This window comes from Emydura macquarii, unplaced genomic scaffold (assembly GCF_026122565.2).
Source record: "Emydura macquarii macquarii isolate MOO-44397 ecotype Brisbane River unplaced genomic scaffold, CSIRO-AGI_Emac_v2 contig_75, whole genome shotgun sequence".
Classification (NCBI taxonomy): Eukaryota; Metazoa; Chordata; order Testudines; family Chelidae; genus Emydura; species Emydura macquarii.
In genome coordinates this window covers 5687909-5710878 of record NW_027130212.1, presented here as the reverse complement: position 1 = coordinate 5710878, position 22970 = coordinate 5687909, and positions in this window count along the sequence as shown.

Sequence of the window (22970 nt, the reverse complement as noted above, 5' to 3'; positions counted from 1 at the left end):
TTCATGATTTGGGTTAAGACCTGAATTGTTTAAAATGGATGTTATTGGCAAGGGAAAAGAAATTATTTTATCTCTAGCTCTATCTCAAACCTGTAGAGGAGCCTACGCTAAAGGATGTGTGTGAATTTCTGGAAGACGTGATATTTTATTAATCCAGGGTAGCCTAGCAATGTTTACACTGCCACAGTTTCCTTATTCTTGTTTGGTTGGGCTAGAACGCTACTGCTTTGAGTGGCTGGCTTGATAGTATGTAAATCCCGTGGTACAGATCATCCTTCAATCGAGGGATTGCTGACAATGACAACCACCATGTAATATTTAGAACAGTTAGTTCACCCTGCTTAAAGGGTATGTACTTGGTCTTTTTTTTGTTCAATATAAATTCTAACGACATCTTCTGTATTCCTGTTACAGTTTTATCTGAGATGATTACAGGAAGATTTTGAAACAAGAAAGATATCGTTGGCAAAATGTTCGTTTTGACTGTGTCTGTTCTTCTCAACCAAGAAACAACAACACAGTTTCTTTCTAAAATCATAAATTAATCTGTATGAAGGTTATCTGTCAAAAAGTGTTTCATGTGCACATACTTTTCTCAAGATTCATCTTTATTTTTTTTCTACTGACTTTCAGACCTTGATGTATTTTGGTATCAGGGCATAAAATCTGATTTTTAACTGTATGGACCCCATAAGCTTAGGAAAATTACTCAAAGTATATTCAACTTCACATCATCTAAAGTAACTCTTAATACCATACAGTATCATTTATATCATAGCCTTTCCATAAAACAGGCAGTGACCAAGGTTAATTTATTTGTAACAAAGAGTTCCTAGATAGTATGATTCCTTTTTGTTCAGTTTCCCTCTTGGACAGTTCTTCTCCTTGATACTTGTAGACTGTAATTATATAGCCACATATTGTACATCATTTTTGGCCAGCTACGTATATTTAGTTCTTTTTACTCTTTCCTTGTAAGTCACTTGCTCAGGGCAAGTGCACAAAATATTAAATGGAATGAACATATGTCTCTGTTCTTTGTGCTAGGAAGATTTATTATCTGGGGATCCCTCTCCAGTAACTTCTGTTGTTCTGAAGCAGGGTCTGATTTTTCCCATCTATTTTTGGTAGCAATGAGCAAAGTATTGAAGGTCCTCCTGTGATAGATCAGATGCTCTTGACTTGTGACACCTCCTGAGAGGATCCATGTAGATCACAGACAGAAGCTAGCTAGTTTCTAGCTTTTAAAAGCAGGGAAAATGAGGTTTTTGAATGATGAATAGTATATATTTGGCATTAAGCATGAGCCTATTGCCTGTCATGCTGACCAATATTATCTCATTGTTTCCTTGTACTCCCCTGTCAGTCAGTCTGTAATGTATTTTTCTCTTGTCTTATACCTAAATTGTAAGTTCTTTAGGGCAAGCATTTTTTGTTCTATTTGTACAGCGCCTAGCACAATGGTGTCCTGATCTATGGCTGGAGCTCCTGTGTGCTATTGCAATACAATTAATAAATAACAACATGCAACTGAGATGAAATGTGTAAAATGAGGGCACATTTCTTGTATAAAGTGAAACTGGTAGATTATCAGCTTTTAGTGCTCACCACCCACCTAAAATGTGTGTTGTGAGTAGGGGTGCAGAGACCCACTGATTTATATTTTGTGATTTTTACTTATTTTGCCCTAAACAAGAAGCAGATTTTATCTGGGGAAATAATCAAATTGCATAAAAGATGCAGAACATATGAAAAAAGATGATGCAATTGAAAAGTCATCTTGTTTGTATCAACTGGGATAATTTTCACTTTGAAAATATTCTCACTTAATTGGTGAAACTGCATCATTTGGCCATGAAAAATTGCACAAAACAAGAAATGTCACAAAGTTCAAATGAAGTTCAAATGTTTGGGGGCAGGAGAGGAAAGAAACACTTTATAATTTTCATTTCTGTTTGAGTGTTCAGGTTAGGTTATAAATTATGTGAGGGATAGTGAAACACAAAACGTTCGATATTCCTATGCTTTTGGCAAAATATAAATGCTTTATCTTAAAAGAATCAAAAGAAATGCATAGTTAATGATTCAGTATTTGAAAAGTGTTTCAAAACGTCTTGAGGCCTGAAGGTTATCAGATAAAAACTATGGGAAGTGAAGGGTTTGTGTAACAAATGATTTCAGCTGATGATCCCTTACTCTTTATGTAGGGACATTTTTACTAAGTTCAAAGGTGGTTCAGTAGTTTTGTATAAATTATCTCTTCCTTTTCAGCTAGCTGAGTGCTCCTGCTGCTGGGCACTGAAGGAACCTCTGCAAGGGCACAGCTGTTCACGCAAGCATTAAGGTAAAATAGAATGAGTTAGTGTCTTTGCTATAAAAGAGACGTTGATTTGTCATATTAAAAGAAATTCAGAGCAGAACTTACCTCTGTTAATAAAATAGCTTCTTGCTGGAAACCTAGGTTAGGCTTTTTGTGCATATGGTACTATTAATTAATCTATAATATTTGACTTATATATGAATTTTTAGATTATTTTTCTACAATGTTTGAAGAGTGCTGACTGCAAAAAGGAAAGTATATCCAAAATATTCATCAATTATCTAGCAGCATCAAGGCAGAATTAGACTGCATTTTGAGAGAGAACATGTGAAATACAGTATCCGCTGCCTTTATGAATGATCCTTGATCAAATTAAATTCTTTGTGTGGACTTGGGTTCAAAAGTTTTTGGTTTAAATAAAATACACAGCTGCTGAGAATGTGGGTAAATAGCTGAGCCTGAGAAGTTTCAGTATGTATGATAGACCCATCTGTTAACATACATACTATGTGTATGCCTGTTGTTCATTCTTAAAAACTTGCCATTTCCCAGATACCTCAGTGTATGCACTATTCTCTGTACTTTATGGCAAGCTGAACTGAAATTCTGAGCTGCACCAGACTGGAAACTGAGAGTTTGTTTCATTTACATTTTAAAAACAAATATAAAAGATTAGTACAATCAGCCAGTGGCCCAGGTGTTGATTTTGATACTGAATTCAATTTATTATTGCTGTCCTCACATTTTCAATATTTGATATGTCACAGATTTTTGTCCTGACAGTGCCTAGCTGCATTGTTTACCTTGTGTGGAAAAAGCTGGAAAATCTGGCAGCTGGAGCTTTTGACATCTGGGAAAATGATAGAGGCAGTTACCAGTTGTCAAGCTGTTGATTCTGTCTGGGCACCCATTGATGCAGAGAGAATTGGTAGTAGTCAGTACTGCAGCATCCAGTGGGGTGCTGCATTGTACATGTGCAGTTTCCACAGGGCACATGCTGCATGTAGTCTGCATAAGCTGAGGGAGAAAAAATAGAGGAGAGGTACACTTCATCTGCCTTACCTAGAATTGGGACCTCAGACAATGCAGCCATTGTGCTGCATAATCTTGTATGCGTTGCACATGTTGTAGACTTAAGTTTTTGGCCATAAACGTTGAGAAATGAGATTTAATCTTTATTCAAATCATTTTGATAAAATCAATGCCACTGCAAACCTAGTGGGTCAGCTAAAACTCCCTTTAAAAATGTTTCTAATCTTTTTGTATTGTTGCCCCTTTTCAACCCGAGCATCTAGTCAAAGTTTGGAGCCCTGGGGTTGTGCCAGTTAGGGGAAAACGTTGGTGATGGAATCTGATATTTTCTTTGATTCAGTCTTGTTTATTTACAAGGAATATGCAAGGTCCTGCTTCACCCAATGCAAAACAAAAGCATAGTTTCGTAGCTTACAGCCCCCACCCCTCTAGCCAGCAGCAGACCTAAAAAACTCTCTATCTAGCTTTTTCCAGGGTGATACACCGAGCTTGCAGGCTGCTGTTTGGTTTTCTTGCCTCTGCATCTCTTATCTTGCGTCTGTACCCCAGCTTGTCTTCTACTTATGTGCACATATGTTCATGCATGCAGACACACATACATATAGGAATACGAGTCAGAAGAATACCCAGTGGAACTCCCCACCCACATGGTGTTAGTTTCTGGGCAGGCTATACTAGGCCTTGTTTTAGGTGTGGCTCCTTAACTGTCTGACAGCTGTCTTAAGTGAAAGACATATTCACACATCAGCTTTAACACAATTTAACTCAACCCATTCAAGGTTTAATTGGTTTAATATTGTGCATTTTCTACTGGGTCAGAATGAACATTTGAATAAATTATTCACTGGGACTGGTTCTCTTGAATGTGTGAGTGTGGATCTGGTTGATTTTGAGTTGACACTATTTGTGCATCTGAATTTGAACCCTTGTAAGGGGGGTTAAAGTAAAAAATAACCAGAAAAGCAGCTTAAACCTCTTTTTTGCTCTTGCTAAAAGACAGAGAGAGAGAGAGAGCATTGTTGTTATTCTTACTCTCTGGAGTTGCTGAGATATCACAGTGCTGGGCACTAGTATAAGAATACAGGTAGGTGATCATATTTGCCTTCAAAAGTAAAATAGTCATTCTTCTGCCCTCTCCTTCCTCTCAGTGAATGTAAATAGGAAACCTTAGTAGAAAAGAATAAAGAGCACTAGATGCACTTTGGATCAGATATCATGTAAGAGATACTTGCATGGAACTCCTAACAAATCCAAATGAAGCTCATCAGTTGGAAATCTACTATTCTTTTTTTCTGCATAGCTCTTTGCTCTGTTTTATTGGTCTTCAAAATAGAGCTGACATTAACCCTCTTCTCCATCCCTTCAAGGAGCTGCCACTCTTTGACACATCTGTACTTCTTATTTTAACTTTTCAACTCAGTGCCAACCTTTGAACCAGAAATGACTACAACTCAGCTGCTTCTTTAGGTTTTATTCTGATCCATGGGGATAACTGGCTCCAGAGATGATCTGCTTATGGTACTGCCAGGCTCATTTTGAGTTTTGTACACCTTCCACTGAAGCATTCGGTACTGGCCACTGCCCAGTGGTCATTGGCCGTTGGTCTGCTCTGATAAGGCCGTTCTTCAATTCTTAGAATTACTGAAACATTCTAGAATAACAGCTGAATTTTTTTTTTAAATCTCACAAGTTCACACTGTGAGCTTTTTCATACCTCACACTTGTAAGATATATGTGAATGAGTTAGCTTGAAACTGTGATATCTCTTAAGCCACATATGTTGTTCATAACCCTGCATGTGGATCTCTTCTCAGGCTTCTGTCATATGGCAGCCATCTCAGAAAAAATGTGACAAATTAAAACAATCATTTAGAGACATTTGGGAAGAAACGGGACAACTTTGTATATGTGATTAAAGCCAACTAATGTAAATGAAAGCTTTTTTTTTTTTTTTATGCTTTAACTTATTTGTGAAATAGCTGGTTTTTTACTATCTGCATAAATTCGTAACTTGTGGCCAATATTGTTTTAAAAAATGAAAGCCTAAATTTAGGACCCCAACTCCATCTTTAGGCACCTAAATAAGTGGCTTGATTTCCAAAAGTAGTGAGGACTGAGGAGCTCTTCTGAAGGAACTGCTGAGTGCTCAGCACCTGTGAGAATATCAGACCACTTATCTAACTTCAGGCAGCCATTTTTTTAAACCTACCTCGGCCCGTGTTTCTCAATTTTAAATGTGTTTCATTCCCTTGTGGACTGGGTTTGAATATGTAAACACACTGGTCAGCGTGTGTTATGCAGCCTCTCTGTGCCTGATTCACAGAGTATGAGAGATACAGCACTCAGCTCTTAAGTTCAAGCTGTAGAGACTCAAGTTTTTTACTCTGGAGGTCCCCAGTTGAATCCCTGGGCTCAGCCAAGAAGATGTTTGTCATATAAATCCACCTTGTGAGCACCACTTATTGTGACATCAGTATCTTTGCTGATTCTGGGGATGGAAGTGGTGACCTCCATAGTTAAAAGCTTCCTAGCTGAGAGTTGTAAGAGACTCTCTGGTTTGAGGATAGAGACCATGGAACACACTGATCAGTGAGTTACACACACAACCTCCTCTGTGAAACTAGCAGATTGTTCAGTCTCCTATATCTGCAGCTGTCTCTAGATTCCTGTTTGTGGCAGAGCTTTTTCGCAGCTCCCTAGGCTATACAATTCATTCAGAGCAGTGCAACCCTGTTAGGAGCCAGCCTCTTCTGTTGTTGCCTCCAGACACTTGCCCTCTACTCCTGGGAGTAGGGTTTATTGAATGGAGAGGTAACAGGCATAAGATGAATGCTGACTTGATTAACAGTTTCTTAAGGTTCACAATCCTTGTGATGTTGGTGGATGAATAGGGTAGGAAGAGAACCACTGTATCCCAACCTTTCTTGACCCTAGCAGTCCCTGTCTGATGTTGCATATAAAAATATGATTAAGCATTTTTATAGTGCTTTGTTGGCCAGATTCTTGATTATAATCCCTCAATAGTGGAAAGCCCCTAGGTTGCTCTATTTCCATTCCAGGACCGATGCAGTCTGACTCACAGGAATAGGGAACGCTCCCTCTTCCCCCCCAAACTAGGTTGAGCTCTAGCCTTTAAATGTTCAGTGTTCTGGTCAGATAGTAACTAATTACCTTCATCTACTTCCCAGAGTTGTCCTGAGTAACTATCGCTATTGCTTGACTTCATAGAGAGGAAAATAGAAACAAAAAGGTGAAGTGGCTTGCTCAGGGCTACAGAGTAAATCAGTAGCAGAACCAAGATTAGAACTCAGGCCTCCTGATGCCCAATGGAGAGCGTATTCCACCAGACCACCCTGCTCTCCTACACATTTAAGGAGGGTAGTTTGGCCTAGTAGATAGAACAGTGGTCTGGACTCAGGAGACATGGGTTCTAGTCTTGGCTATGCACTGGCCCACTAGGTGACCTTGGGCAAGTAATTTTACTTCTTTGTGCCTCAGTTTCCCCATCTTTAAAACAGTAATGATATTGACCTCCCTTTGTATGGTGCTTTGAGATCTACTGATGAAAAGCACATTGTAGGATTTAGATATTATCTGTAGATGGACTTCCAAGGGATCCTGCTATGGAGTCATTGTTTCTTCCACATAAACTTTTTACTGTGTTCTTCATGCACCCTGTCTCCCTTCTGAGGTCTTGTCATCACCGCCAAATTAACATGAGGGATAGCTCAAGGGATTTACTCAACTCGCACCTCACCCACATACGCAAACCTCTCACTGGGATATAGTGGTGGGAGCAACACAAACTGGATAGTCTGACCAGGGGTTTATGGTACGGCTCAGATGAGCTCACCTTGTCAGCCAACCCCTTTGTAGTATTGATGGAGGTTAGTGCCATGACATAGCAATTGAGGGCTAGTCCTCCAGTGCCTTCACACAATTCCCTTAGGTCCCTCTTCCTTGTGGTCTCTTCTTGCCATCTTTCTTGCCTCTGGACTGGAAGTCATCTATCACTGCATATAGCCTTGTTGGTTCCTCACTTTCTCAGGTGGCTTCCAGTACCAGCAACTGCAGATGTCTTTGGTGCTTCATTTGTGCTCAGACTTCATTGTTTGAGAATGGAGACCAAGAAGATACATACCATCTCAGCATACTGTCAGCTGGTCAGAGGCTGACAGGAATATACTTATGGCTCTCTGGTGCAAGACTAGCAAGGCCCATGATTTTGGCAGTAAAAAACCAGAATGTCAATCTGTTTGATGACATTTAAAATAAGCTGGTTGAGCAAAGAATCCAACAAAAGGGACTCCAGTATCAGGAGAAAAACAAAGGGATCAAGATTCTTTACTGCAATGCCAAGAACATAGCTCTGGTCTGGTAATTCCTTGAGAATGAGCCCATTCTATGATGAGATGGTTCACATCGTTAGCAGCACCCCAAGTACAAGCAACAACTTCATACTGTATGTTTTAAGGGCTCTGGGCAGGGCTGAGGGTCAGGCAGACTGCTTGAACCATACAGAACCAGAGCATTCTGAGTTGGAGAAAGATGAGGCCAACCTCATTTGCATGTCCTGGCATTGAAGGGGCAGAGTGAATTCCTCACACAGCTTCAAGACTGTGGCCTTCCTCCTGGAAGTTCTGGGCCCACTAATGGTCATCCCAAGTCTGCATGACCATGTAGTCCCATTACTCAGTGCTTGTGGGTCTGGTCCAAAACTGCTGGTCAGCATAGGGAGATTCATCAGCTATCTTCACTCCTCCAGTTCTGCATGCATCTTGCATGATGTCTTTAAGAAAGCATGCCACCACTTTCCCATGGTGACAATCTGCTACTGAAATGACCGCCACTACATCTCTTGCCCTGTTTCTTCTTCCTCATAACAAAATGAGATTTGCACTAGTTTGGTACATTTGGTACAGGTCATTCATCTGAGTTGGATCCATGCTTTCCTAGTGATTAGAACAAAGGCCATAGACAGAAATCTGGAGCATGCTAAGCCAAAACGTGTTTACTTTAATGAGTTGTCTACACAGGATCCCCGGAAGGGACAGTTGTTCTACAATACACTGCAAAAGCACTAACAGAAGGGCACACTATACTGAAGCACTGTGAGCCATGGGTTGTGCTCCCAAAAGTTTTAGCACCATATCTGAGTGACTAGAGTGCAAATGTGAATGCAGGGCATGATAGCAACCCCACAGCCATTCAACTGTTACTCTGTAGTGTCGCTGCTGTCCCCAGTGACAGACTATTAACGAAAAAGAGAGAACAGAGAATGAGATTCTGTCACACTGATTTACACCCTGTAATAGGAATAAACTTCAATTGTGATATTAATGTGCCCTCATTCCCTTCAAAGCTTGAGTAATATTGCTACTAAGTGAAAATTTTAACAGTTACTTTGTACACCAGATGTTCATTGGCAAATCCTTTAAAGATTCTACTTTGCCTATTGGTCTGCTTAAATCTCTTAAGAAAAACTCTCCTTTTAGAACTACATACCTCCCAGGAAAAACCTGAAGAACCACTCCCATGCCTAATAATTGATTTATATTTTTCTGAAGCATTCATAAATCATTGAAATTCTTGCTGCTTTTTATCCAGTTTCAGCTCCGAAAGGTTTAATGAACCCTAACATAGATATTTCATTACATTTTTTCTTTCCCTTTTTGTCAGTGATTTTGTTCTTCGTAAATAGTAGTACTTGATCTAAATATTTGCTGTTTGTAAGCCATGCGATAGTTGCATTCTTTGGCTTTTTTTTTTTTTTTTTGCAGTACTTTATCATATACAGTGATATATAGTGCCTCTTGTCACATTTCTGCCATCAAATTGAAGGGAAGGTTGATCTGATCTCCCTGTGTCTAGTGAGTTTAGCGCCCCTCCCCCCTCCCTCTTGATGCACCGCAAAGGTTTGGAAAAGAGTAGCTGGTAAGAAAGAAAACTACTATTTTGACAACAACAATATAGCTAGATAATCTTTTTCCAGTTCTGATTTTGAAAGAATAACATAATATTCAAAGAGTACAGCCAAGCATCACAGTTTGGAAGCCAAATTTGACTTCAGTTAGAATTGTTATAATCTGATGTTGACTATCACTTTACACCGCAATGGTTAGTTACATTTCTCAGAAGGCTGTTATAATCACTGGTGTACAAACATGGAAGCAAATGAAAAGTCATGTTAAAATCAGATCTGTTCAAAACAAAAGGAAAAGTTGGTATTTGCCAAGAGGGAAAGGGCAAACTCAAAGGAAAGAAATTCCATTTTTCACTTTTTAGAGAGAATTTTATATGATGAACAGTGAGGGGAAAGACTGGGCTTGATAAGTTTATGTAGGAGATGCATGATAGGACAACCTAATTTGGCAATTAACTGATCTTTGACTACTAGCGGTAAATATGCCCAATGGCCTGTGATGGGATGTTAGATGGGGTGGGGTCTGAGTTACTACAGAGAATTCTTTCTAGGTGTCTGGCTAGTAAGTCTTGCCCACGTGCTCAGGGTTTATCTGATCACCATATTTGGGGTTAGGAAGGAATTTTCCTCAGGGCAGATTGGCAGAGGCTCTGGGGCTTTTCACCTTCCTCTGCAGCATGAGGGACAGGTCACTTGCTGGTGGATTCTCTGTACTTTGAAGTCTTTAAACCATGATTTGAGGACTTCAATAACTCAGCCATAGGTTAGGGGTCTATTACAGGAGTGAGTGGGTGAGATTCTGTCGCTTGTGTTGTGCAGGAGGTCAGACTAGTTGATCATAATGGTCCCTTCTGACTTTAAAGTCTATGAGTCTATGAATTTGTTTTTATTTACAACCAAAATTAGGTGCCTAAAGTTAGGAGTCTGATACTGAACAGTGCAGTGTACCACTGGAATCAGTGGGCGCTGCTGCATGAACAAGTTGTGAAAATTTAAGTGCCTAAATATGGACTTAGAAACCTAACTATAAGCACTCATTTCTGAAAATTTGACAGAGAGAAATCAAGTTAGTGTTATAACAACATAACTCACTTGGAAAATATGGAAAGTCTTTTATGAGTCCACAGCAGATGGCACTGCTGAGACATAGGTTATTGTCTTTCTCAACATGCAACTTTAGTTCAATGCAAAATGCACTAGAACAGAACTTTACATCCAGTTGAAGACTAGAAAGGGGACGTAATAAAGTGTGAGAGTTCCATCACTTTTTTCACAAGAAAAAAAGAAGAGATGAGTAAAAAAAATAAGTAGATAGGCATTTCCCCATTATTTCAAAATGAAAAATGTTTTCTGTCAGTTTGTTTTTAAATTTAAAAAAAAATCATTTTCAATGACACCTCATTTTTTATTACCTTCCCCAAAAAATGTTGTTGAAATTTTGTTGACTAGCTCTACGAATCACACTCAGATTTTGATTTTATACCTATTTAATAGGTGGTTTATCTAAATTTTAACTAATAATTTATTTAGTATGGACATTTATAACTGACAATTTTTCCTTTAGTTGGCTTCAGTTATTTTGTTCTCATTTTCTTTCTTATCCTCTTTTGTTTCATTACAGGCAGATGAGAGAATAGAAATAAAGATCACGTGCACATGTGATCAGTGTCACAATTCAGGACAACTCCACTTGTATTCCCCCTCCATGATTCCTCGAAGGCACACACTTTAGGCTCCCGGCTCCTCAGCTGTCACCACTCTTGAGCAGAGACCTGCATCTCTCTCTCTCCTGAGGCTGCACAGTTTCCCACCTACACCGGAATATCCGCAGCAAGTTCGATTGCCTGGGCAGGCCAGTGTTTGTGCTTTGCTTTCTCTACAAAAGCTATGAACAACTGTAATTGCCAGCAGTCACAAGTTACCATGTAGCTGTGTATAAGCAAGCACATTTATTCTTAAACTGAAAGCATTACAGAAAAAAACATTAAAAACAGTAAAAGTTCTTATATGCATGCTAAAAGTTTCCTAGATGTCACCCATCAGTCTTATGGGGCCTCATTAGGACAAAGTCCTTCCAACCTTTCCAAGGAAGGATTGAGTACACCCTTGGACAGAATGTCCTATCCATTTGCCGGATCAGAAAGAAGGTCCTGAGTCAGTTTAAACTCAGGCTATTTATCCAAAAGTCCTTTCTTTGTCTGTTGGTCCCTGGAGAATTCAGTTTCAACTAGTATATGTTAATTTCTCCAGATGGGGGCACCTCTCTGGAGATGTTACAACCTGGGTGAATTTGTCTAATCACACCCCGCTGTGCTCACCCACCCTCACAGAATTACATACAATCCCTGGCTCACAGTGATACATAAACTTCATACAGTAAGATCACCCAAATATATTGCAGGAAATTGCCCTATCTTTCACAATAAGTGTTTATTCAATAGAAAGATCAATGCCTGCATGCTGTTTAAGTTGAAGGGAGGTTGCAGTTGAAAGCACAATCAGGTAGATGTACAGTCAGATAGTAGCACACAGTGTAGCACAGTAAAGAAAAATAAAACTCAAGGGACAAAATAATCTCAGGGGTAACACCATTGACACAAATGGAGATATACCTGTGATGAATTTAGTCCAAAGTCAGCCGATAGTAAGGAGGGCTTACAAAGATGAAGAACTTACAGCAGAGAGAAATAAAAACCTAAAACAGATAGGGATGTCTGCAGCAAAAAGAGGAGTGGGAAGGGGCCGGAGATGTACAGAAACACCTAGCAACATAGAACTGTCCACTTCGCTACTAAGACGAGATGCAGAGTGATTCAGCAATACTCTAGAAGCTTCCAGTTAGACAGACTAACCCAGCTGGTGGCAGCAGTTCATCAGGTACTGCACAGCTACAGATCTGCCTGAAAGAAGTGGAATGGCCAAGGTTAGCTCATTCAGTTTAACTATGGAAAGTGTGAGGCCAAGATGTTTTTCTTCTTCTTCTTTTCTTTTCTGGTGTGGGAGAGAAAGAGAGCTTTGATATAGTGGTGAGGGAGTTTGAATGAATATTTCACACCAAAACACAACAAAAGAAAAAATAGACAGTCTAGCTTCTATAGAAACTAAGTCCTTCCTAGTGCAGAACCAGCAGCAACAAGGGAACTAGACCTTGGCCGTGCTGACTGAACCATTCTGGACAGACTATAATCCATTTTGTTTAGCAGGTTGTGACCATTTTAATCTCTAGACCTTGGCAGTTTAACATTACTAAAACTGAGATTTGTCATTATAGTGTTGTTCCAATTTCAATTTTATTCAAAATGTTACTGACCTGTTATTGACATTATTTAGCTCAAAAAGGAGACACATCAGGGAATGGTACTCCATGAGGCAGTACTCTATGACTGCTGTTATTTAAGATACTCTGGCAGTGATAGAGTGCTGTATCTGAGAGAGAAAAACATGAAAAAAAGATTCAGACTCTAAATTCTTCATATTCATACTCGTGCTCAGCAGAAAGACTCTAGCTAGATTAGGCCCTGATTCAGCAAAACATTTAAGCACATGCTTAAAATTAAACACGAGTAATCCCACTGAAGTCAATTACTCATGTATGTAAAGTTAAGCGTGGCCATGTGTTTTGCTGAATTGGGACTATCATGTGTCCTGTCTCCTTGCAGGCCTATGTTCTGGCTAATATGAGTGGGTAGATCTTTGTTTCTATTTCATTCTGTTCAGGTTGTTCTAACATACTTGTCACTATGGTATCTGAGTACTTAAGTAATGCCAGAACGGCTCAAACGCATGGCACAGAGCCTAATGCTGCTCCAGTTAGCAGAAATTCTTCTTTAGTTCAAATGTTGGAGGCCTAAGTGCTTTAGAGAAGGAAGTTCTATGCAGCTACATAGTGATGATAATGTAGCCCTATTTAACATGCATTCTATCACTAGTGACATGGCTAGATCTTAAAGGGAAAGGATTCATGTTAGTATTTTATTATTCATGAACTATTTATTAAGCACTAGCAGAGTGCTGAGCACTTTAAAAACATAAAAGAAAGTCACAATCCTTATCCCAAGGATTTTATTAATCTATTGGAGACAGGGACAAAATACTTGAAAGATTAATTATGCCCCAGGTGACTGCACAATATAAAGGTTGTGGGTGTAATCTTGCAGTGTCCATTGATGCTAGTAGAGGTTGTGGAAGAGCATTTTAAGGCAGAATGGATTAAGAGGTGAAGATGGTTACAGGATGCTGAGGAACAGGGAGACACTTCCGAGCAAAGTGGGGATGGCTTGGAGAAAAGCATGAAGAGAAAAGTGGGATACCAAGAAAGTGGTTAGAAGGAAAGATTGGGTGAATCAAAAGAATGTTCTCCCGTTTATTTTGTATTAGCTTAGTGGTTCCTTTTAATGCCTAATAAAAATCCAGGTGTAATAATTAATAATGTACTTTGAGGGTTTGCTAGGAGATCTGAGATGACTTCACTTTGCATCTTAACAAAAAATTGTTGAGTCCCTTTAGTTGTTAAAAGATTAAGTTAATATTGTAACCTTTGAAAGGCAAGGACACGCTGTTGCAAACAAGACACAAACAGAAGAGAAACTAGTCAAAAGATTTTGCAAATTTTTTAATGTTTCCATTTCATAACTAGTTTGTCTTTTCATTCTGTGAACCAAAAAAAGGTATTTCAAAATTCTTCCTCACTTTAATGGTGAAGATATGAAGCAAGAAATATCACTAAATGGATGTATTTACTCCTCAAAATCTGGTAAAATGAAGAAAGGTCAGCATAGAGGAATTTTGTGTGTGATTTATGCCAATGTAACAATCTGCTGGGGGAGATCCAGAGCTGCGTCCCATCTTTTTACCTTTCTGCCTCAACAAGTGTAAGCTTTGCTGGAGATTACACTGGGTGTCAGCTCCCTGCCACACCAATGTGTCTTCCTCACCAGCAAACTCCTCAAGGCTCTCCTAGCCCACACCTTGCCTGACAGTTAACAATCAGCCAACTCCACCCCATAGCTCCTCAGAGATATTTCTCTGCAATGCACAGCCCCTGTTACTGAACATTCACAGAGGATATTAAGTTTGCTGCTCTTTTAAAGAGTCAATGCATTACAGCTTGTTAATTTACCTGAGCTAAATAGACCATTCCTTTCAACCACATCACTGTGTTGGTGTATTGTGAAAATAAAACAAGCTTATTAACAGACGGACATAGGTTAAGTGCTAGCAAATAGAAGGAGCAAAGATAGCAATGGTTACAAACAAAATATGCTTTCTAATGGCTAAGACCTAATTTAACAAGCTGCAGTCTTTGTTCAAGGTAGTTTCTTCACCAATCTTCCTTTCCCAGCAATAGCTAGCTAACTCTGAGCCAGAATCTCCACAGAGATCAAGGTGCTGTTTGTTCTTGTCTCCTCAGGTAAAGAATAATCCAAAATCTTTCTGCGTGTCCTTATATCTTACAGTCTGCCTTTGTTACAAGGGTCAAATTGATCCCCTGAGGATCAGTCTCCTGTCTCCTCCAGGGGGGCTGACTCCATATAGATTAAAGTGTCCCCTTTTTAAGATGTAAATATTCTCTTCCTTCCTCCTCCAAAACCAATGAATAACCCATTGAATTTGGCCCTACTGGGTTTGAGGCGTTGGCCTCTTTCCTTTGTGTGCAGAAAACCCGTTGATCAACCCCCGCCTGTCAAGCCTGGTTTAAACACCTTTTACTCACAAACTTTAAAACATAATATCAGTGAGTATCCATGATTCCTGAGACAGCATTATCGTATACATTTCACAATGATCTATTGACCAATGTGGTGGTAGTTTTCAAATGACACCTCACCAGGCATATTTTGTACAAATATGATTGTAGCAGTGTGTAGGATGTGAATACAGGAGTGCCTAAGGTCACAGGCAAGAGAGAGGGGTCACTGAACAAAGAAACCTAGTACACAGTAGTAAAAATGAGCACTAATATGGTGCTCTTCCTCTTGTAAACTTTTTTCAGGTAGTAAGGCAAACCTCAAACCATCTGCTGTGTCCTGCCCAGGCTTAGCAATCAGTTGCCAGCAGAGTACGAGATACATACAAATGCCTGTTACTTACACCCTAGATGCACATTGTGTACCGCGGTAATATTAGTAAGTGATTAGTCACACCATATTCAGATATGTTGTAATTACCACATGTTGAATGGCTCCTAAATTTAACACTGGTCAGAGTGTAATAATTGTGGAATTCTCCCTTTTCCCAAATCACAAAGAATGCATGAACTGATGGTGTTAATGGCCTAGTTATCCAGCCGCAAGGGTTTAAATTTAGAAGGGGGGGAATATCATTTGACTCAGCAAGAGACAAGTAATTTGACTACAAGCAGCTTGTAGTGAAAGCTAGAAAGAGTGCTGCTGCTGCTGCTGCTGTCTTTCTAGAAGTGCCCTGGAACAAGCAGGACTGGGATATTACCTGGGATATTAATCGGACACTTAAAGACTTCTCTGTGTGTGCGCTTGATTCATGAGCATTTCCCCATATTCTGGGTAATCAAAATGCCTCTGCTCTTATTGTTTCTCCTCTGAATCCCATTTTATTCTAATACTGAAAATTTTGGAACAAATTCTGCTCTCTCATACTTTGGGCAACTACTAGTGACTTCAGTATGAATCGCATCTGATGTCACAACTGGGCCTTAAGTGGCCCAATTTTCAGAAATGCTGAGCTTCAGTTTCCATGGCCTTTAATAGGAGCTGCGGGTATTCAACCCTTTTGATGGACCCAGTAATATCTGGGCTAATCCCAGTTTTTATTTTAAAATGAAGAGTACATTTGTAGTCCTTTTCATTGTGAGGATGGGTTACATTCTCAAAGCAGCCACTTAGTATAAAATAGTTTCCCAGGGCCACCCGAAAACAGAAAGCCTGGATCTAGGAGTTCCTTTTGTGCCTTAGTATTGAAGGTATCTCCAAAACAGTGGATGAATTTCCATATTTTGTCATATGCAGTGCAATATTTAGGTATGAGAGGGGAAATTAAGGTTGGTATCAAACTAGATATTCTGTTTTAAACCCAGAAAAGCAAGACTTTTCAGTAAAGTCAGATGACCTTTCCCATTACGATAAAGTAACATTCATTCTTCAATTATCACTACATCAAGTTGTTACATTGCAATTTGTAGCAATTCAGATCCCCTATGCTTATGAAATGTCTCCAGAGACAAATGTTAGTGTGATAAATGTTCAGGTTTTCATCTGCTGCTCCATCTGTTGCTGAGATTATTGTGGTTCATAGCAGCAGTGATTGGGTTATTGAAAATCACTGTGGCAAGGGGAAAAAGTGATAGCGTCAGTCAAACAAAAACAATGCAAGCATTGGACAACTCAAAGGTGCTTTCTATGTGAGTTGAAGTACAGATTGTCAGCTAAGAGTAAACATTTTGCAGTTCAACATGTGGTTTAAACAATAGGTATAGTAAAACTCACATTTTGAATAATTTAAATGGTTTAGAAGAATTAAATGCAGAATCAATTAAGAGGCATTTGGACCACTTCAAACTATACTCTGCCTATTTATCTAAGTGCTTACATGACTCCCATCGCCATAATACGTGAGCACCCCTAAAAGTATTTAAAAATAGCAAAGACAATCTCTTTCCTTCTTTCTTCCTTCCCAGCCTGCAGAAGAAACAAACTGATGAGCTTATAGGTTTGTTGTTTGGTTATGAGAGTGATACGGTATGCTCTGTGCATGTGTATAGAATGCATTAAGGGAAAGTTAAGTCAAAGAAATGTTGTCATTCTTTCTTGGGGGTCATTCTTTCACAGTCTGAGACCAGCTCCTCTGAAAGCTCTAGCTCCTGTCCTCATGAGTCTCCTCCTGTTTCATAGTTATAGTGGAATATAGTTACTGTGGGGAGTCATAGCCTCAGACACAAGCTCTGATATCTCCAGTTCCTCCATCTCCCAATGAGGGTCAGAGGAACTTCCAGTGCTCATACCACATGCTAAGTTCTTCTCTGGAGCTGTCAAAAGCAGTCCTCTTCAAAGACCTCGAGTAAGTGTCAGTGTAAAGGGAGTGACGAGCATTGCCCCATCACCTGGTGATTAATTGTTAGACTGGCCAAGCAAATAATCCATATTCAGGAGGACCTTTTATGCTGTATCTCCAAAACGGAATAGGAAACAAACAAAAAATTGATCTTATTGATGAGATTCAGAACCAAAGACAGCAAAGGAAGGGCCATGCTATAAGATTCGGAATATTGCTCCTATAACCTGCAAACTTAAGGTGGGACTATTGTTGCAAGTCAGCATGGAAGAGCAGCCTTAGGAGTGGCAGAAGATCCTCTGATTAAGATTCCTAGTCCATTGGACATAGTCAAAGATTTAGACTCTGAGGACTTTATCTTTGGACTTGAAAGACTTAACTTTGTCATATTATATGAGCCTGAACAAGGGTGTTATTGAAATGAGGGGTTTGTGAAGTTCAAGGGATGCTAGCGTAAAAATTATTTTAAAATAAATAAATAAATAATCCTTATGTTTTCAAATATAGGCATGTTTCTTTGGACAAAAACTTATTTTAAAGCAAAATTAGTACCATTTCATTTTAACACCACAGTTACAGAATCCAAAAACAAATTTCAAGTTTCAACTCCTATCTCCCTTTTTAGTATCATCTTGGAAATTTCTCATTTTAAAAAAAAAGTGTGTAGTGGGTTTACCTTTAACCAGATGTCCGGCTGAAATACCAGAAAGCTGGGAAATCTCAGATAATTTCTCGTCAACTTCTCTATACTATGTATCAAGTTTCCTCCGTCGGCTGGACAAGTCCCCTTTTTCACTGACTGCTTTCTCTCTCTGTGCAGTGTTGGCTGTGAAAGATGCTATTGTAGTGACACTAGCACTGAAGAGCTGTAGACGTCCTAGGCTTATAAATTGGCTCGGTCATGATTTCCAGGCTCAAATCCTGTCCTGAGGAAACTACGAATCATAATGAAGTGTTACCACCACTGTCAGACTGAAAAGCTCAGTCTAACCACAGCACTATGTGTAGTAACATCGAGAGACACTGGGTCAAATTCATCCCTGAAAAAACTCTAATGAAGTTATGTTAAGTTTCTCTGCATTCTTTTTTTATTCATCCACTCTTCTATATTTCTACTGTGGTGTTCTTTTTTTAACCTTGAATCTTTCATAAAGCTATACTGTACAACTTGGAACAGAAATATTAATTAAATTGTCTAGATTCATCTGATTGCGGTAACCTCTTGTCCTCATACTGTGAAAAGGCAGTATAACCAGGAAAAGAACATCAGCAGATATTTGTATAATATTCTGTATTACAAAGGGAGGAAAACACCTTAATTTTTTTCCCTCTCTCCATATCCTGTTTCAAAACACCACATCTCCCACTGTTCAGTTCACTGGTTAACAATTAACAGAAACAGACTTTTCACAGCTGTGTTGCTGTAGCGTCTATGCTGTAGTATAACGCAGCAGAGCTGTTAGTACTAGGGAGCCAAATAAGCACAATAATGCTTTCCACTCCCATCACACCTTTCTTAGACTGTAAGCTCTTTTGGACAGAGACCATCTTTTTGATCTGTGCTTGTATAGCACCTAGCACAATGAGGCCCTCACCCATGACTGGAGTTCTTACGTGTCCCCATAAGTCAAATAATAAATTGTAATACAAATAATCTTCCATGCAAGGATCTCAATGTGCCTTACAAAGATGAACAGATTAAATCTCACAGCATCTCCAAGATAAGTAAATATTGTGACAACAGTTTCAAAAGTGGCCAGAGATTAGACACTCCAATATTCAAGTTTCCCAATTTTCAGAGTGGATGAGCTCGTGCAGCTCCCGTTAACATCAACAGAAGTTGTAGGTGCATGGCACTTCTTGACATTGGGTCTAAAGGATGTCTAGTTAGGGATTCAAAAATTGATGCATCCAGAACCTCTATCCACTTTTGAAAATTCTGGACTAAGCAATTTCCCCAAGATCACACAATAAATGCACGGCACAGCCTGTAGTAGAGCTCAGATCTCTTGAATCCCAGTGATTTCACTAACTGCAAAACCATCCGTCTCTCCCTGCCCTCGATTTCTGATTTTCAAGAAGGCCAGGAATGTCTCTGTTTGACACTCTGGGCCAAACTACCCTTCTGTTCAGGCTAATCTGCATCCCATGCTCTTTGTCTGATAATAAGTTCCTAGTAGAAGTGTGATCCGTCCTGTGCCCAGGGTAGCCACCTGAAAATGCCAAGGTCAGGGCAGACTGCAAATGGAGAACAGATTCTCCCAGCACTGGTGGGTGGCACTGAAACCAGACTTCCCAACCAGCCACAAACTGCACTTCTGAATCCCCACAGAAGCCAGTATACAAATATACACAACCCCCTTTACTGCATTCCAGTTCCTGGCTCCCAAATCAGCCACTAGGTCCAGTATAAAGATCAGTTCTTTAATCTCTATATTCTTTACTAAAAAGGTTCCCTCTGACCCCAAAGGGTCAGCCACAGTACCAGATCAATATAAGTTTGGATCTTACTTAAAATATCACGCTACCAGCCAATCCTTTAGTAACTAAAACTAAAGGTTTATTGTAAAAGAAAGAAAGAAACCATAAGAGAAATGTTAAAGGGTCAAAGCAAATCAAATACGTACAGATGATTGTAAGTCCATATACACCAAGTTTCTGGGAGAATTGTGGAATTGCAAGCTAGTACAGTTCCTCTGGTATACTTCCAACACCTGGATGGGTCTAACTCCTTCGGCTCAGTTGCAAAATGTATTGATCCAGAGGTAGGTATGGGTCTGTAGCTGAACAGGAACAAAGACAAAATGGTTTCCCAGGCCATTGCCTTATATACCTTCTGGCCCTGGCCATGCTGTCTGTGGAGTTTTACAGGAATCAAAATGGAGACCAGAGTCACATGGGCAAATCCTGGTGACTCACTAGGCGACGCTGCGTGTGGAATTTCACAGGAACCAAAATGGAGTCCAGAGTCACATGAGCAGGTTCTGGTGACTCATTGGTGATGCTGGCTTCTCCCCCTGGGCCCCTTGCACCTGGGAATATCTTAATGGGCCATTAAACAGGCTATTGTTCTGCAGCCATCCTGTCTGGGGTGTGTCTCAGGCAGCACAATTTGAAATACAGATATCTCAAATATATCCATAACTTCTATTTCCCATATAACACATGAACAGAAACATCATCATCTTACTTAGCACAGTATAGCCTTTCTGACAGTACCTGACATGGCATATCCCACATGAATTATTATGATTTTGACATACTGATGTCAAACAATATAAGAAATGCCTCCTCCCCCCTCCCCAATCTAACCAGCATGACAAGAAGGTTTTTTCCCACTGCTGGGCCATGGTTGTCGATGAGGAGGTTCATATTCTGATTGCATGCACTTTTGAGATTATTTTAGCCTGTTGTCTAGCTAAGCACAGATATCCTCCTGTATTTCTTTGCCAGTGACAGCACTATTCACAAGTCTCTCAGTATCTCTTATACTTGTGTACTGCATTGTGGATCTATTTTTTTCTATTTCATGTATATGTATTTATTCTTTATTCAAGTAGAGAATTGTAAAAGCCTGCTATCTGCTAACTGGTTCCACAGCAAGTCTCTCACATTTGAGCAGTCTTGTAGAATTCCAATATGACCTAGAACAACAAGGATATATGCAAAACTTCTGAGACTGAAATTTCATTAGGTCACGCAAATAGGTGGTTGCTGGGATCAGTGTATCGCTTTATTGAAAATACTATATAAATATATCTAAATAACAGAATGTCCAGTCAGGTTGCCAGCCTGCACAGAATTTTTTTAAATGCCTCAAGAACTGGTTTTAATGAAAGATTATGATTTTTAAGAATATTTGAAATTTCTTGTTTAATGAGTGCATCAACTTGTCTACTTACCCCATCCACTTTTTGAGCTGTTACTTTTGTGCATAGGAAAGGAAATGCTGCTTGTATCCAGGATAAATTGAATCACAAAAGCAAAACGTAAGTCTGCCAAAACAGTGCATAAATGCTGCACATGCATTTTTTTAAGTGAGGCCAGAAAGTTCAAAGATTTGCAGTATATTCAGAAAGTTGAGTGGTAAATAAAGGAAAAAAAGTATCAGTCACTAATCTGAGATGAAACAGGGGCCATGTGTCCAGCAAGCAGACCTCCTAAGGAACAATACATACGTGTAAATTGGTCACCACTGTACAGCTGTGACCCAGCTCAGCTTCTGAGGTTGGCATTCAGTTTGTCAGTGTCAGCCAGCTGCAATGTGGGTGATCTGGCTTAGTGGTCATAGCTAAAGCCAAGGGACAAACCAGATGGCAGGAACTGGATGCCAAAGCCAAGGGTCAAGCTGGAATCCGTAGTCAGGAGCCAGAGCCAAGGATCAAACTGTAAGGCAGGACTTGAAGCAAGCAGGAGAACAGACAATGCAGGGGCAGGACAGAGGCTGGGCTGGATATGAGGCAGTAGCAGCAGGAACCAGGTAATGCAGGAACAGGCACAGTGGCAGGAATGAGTGTTGCAGCAGCAGCCCACTGGCTTCTTTGTGGGTAGTATGGCTAATTGGGCAGTCTGCTGTAAGCCAGCTATACTGGTGGGGCTACCTGGAGACTAGCTCTGCTGCAGGCCCCAATTCCTGACAGTACCATCCTGTCTCCCCACCCCTGCCCGAGGGCTCTGTCTAGAGGCCTCAGGACCTGGTTTCTCAGGGTAAGTGTGGTGGAAGGCATGCAGGAGATCCGGAGCATGGACGTGTTTTGAGGTTCCCATGAACATTTGTCTAGGCCATATCCATCCTGATCAATTAGATATTGTAGCTTTCCTTGGTCCCGATGAGAGTCTAGAATCTGCCAAACCATATATATTCTTAGAGGAGGAGAAAGAGTATGGAGTGAGATGGGGTCCTTGACTAATGGTTTTAGAAGAGACCCATGCAGGATGGGATGAATTTTGAGAGAATATGGTAGTTGTAACTTGAAAGTAACCAGGTTAATCTGTTTCATGATCTACAGAGGCCTCATGTATTTATGGTCCAGCTTTGTGGACAGGCAAAATGATCACAGATTCCAGGCAGAAAGCCACAACTTATCCCTTACCCCAAAGCCAGGTGTTGACTGGTGGGATCAGTTGGCATACTATTTGTAGGTTGCCTTGGCAACGTCTAACTGCCCCTGGAGCTCTTGCTGTACCTTCTGGATGTGGTTTGTGAGTTCGATAACAGTGGGCATCAAAACTTTGGAGGAGATCACTGGATGGACATGAAGATGCAAACCATAGTTTGCAAAGAAGGGAGTCTGTTTGGTGGAAGTGTGTATGGCATTGTTGTAAGCAAATTCGGCATGAGGGATCAGGGACAGCAATAATCTTGAAGACAGTTTAGGAAGCAACGTAGATATTGTTCAAGGACCTGATTGTGCTGCTCTGCCTGCCAATTGGTGCTGGGATGACAGGTTGTTGAAGGTAGGGTCTCTATACTCAAGCGGCATAGAAATTCTCACCAAAAACAGGAAATAAACCGGGATCCTTGGTCAGATCATGCCTGAAGGCAAGCCGCGATGGAGGTGAAAGATGTTGCTCACAAACAGGCGGGCTGTCTCCTGAGCAGAGAGAAATGCTTGACATGGAAGAAAATGTGTCGTCTTGGTTAAGTGATCAACCATCTTGGTTAAGAAC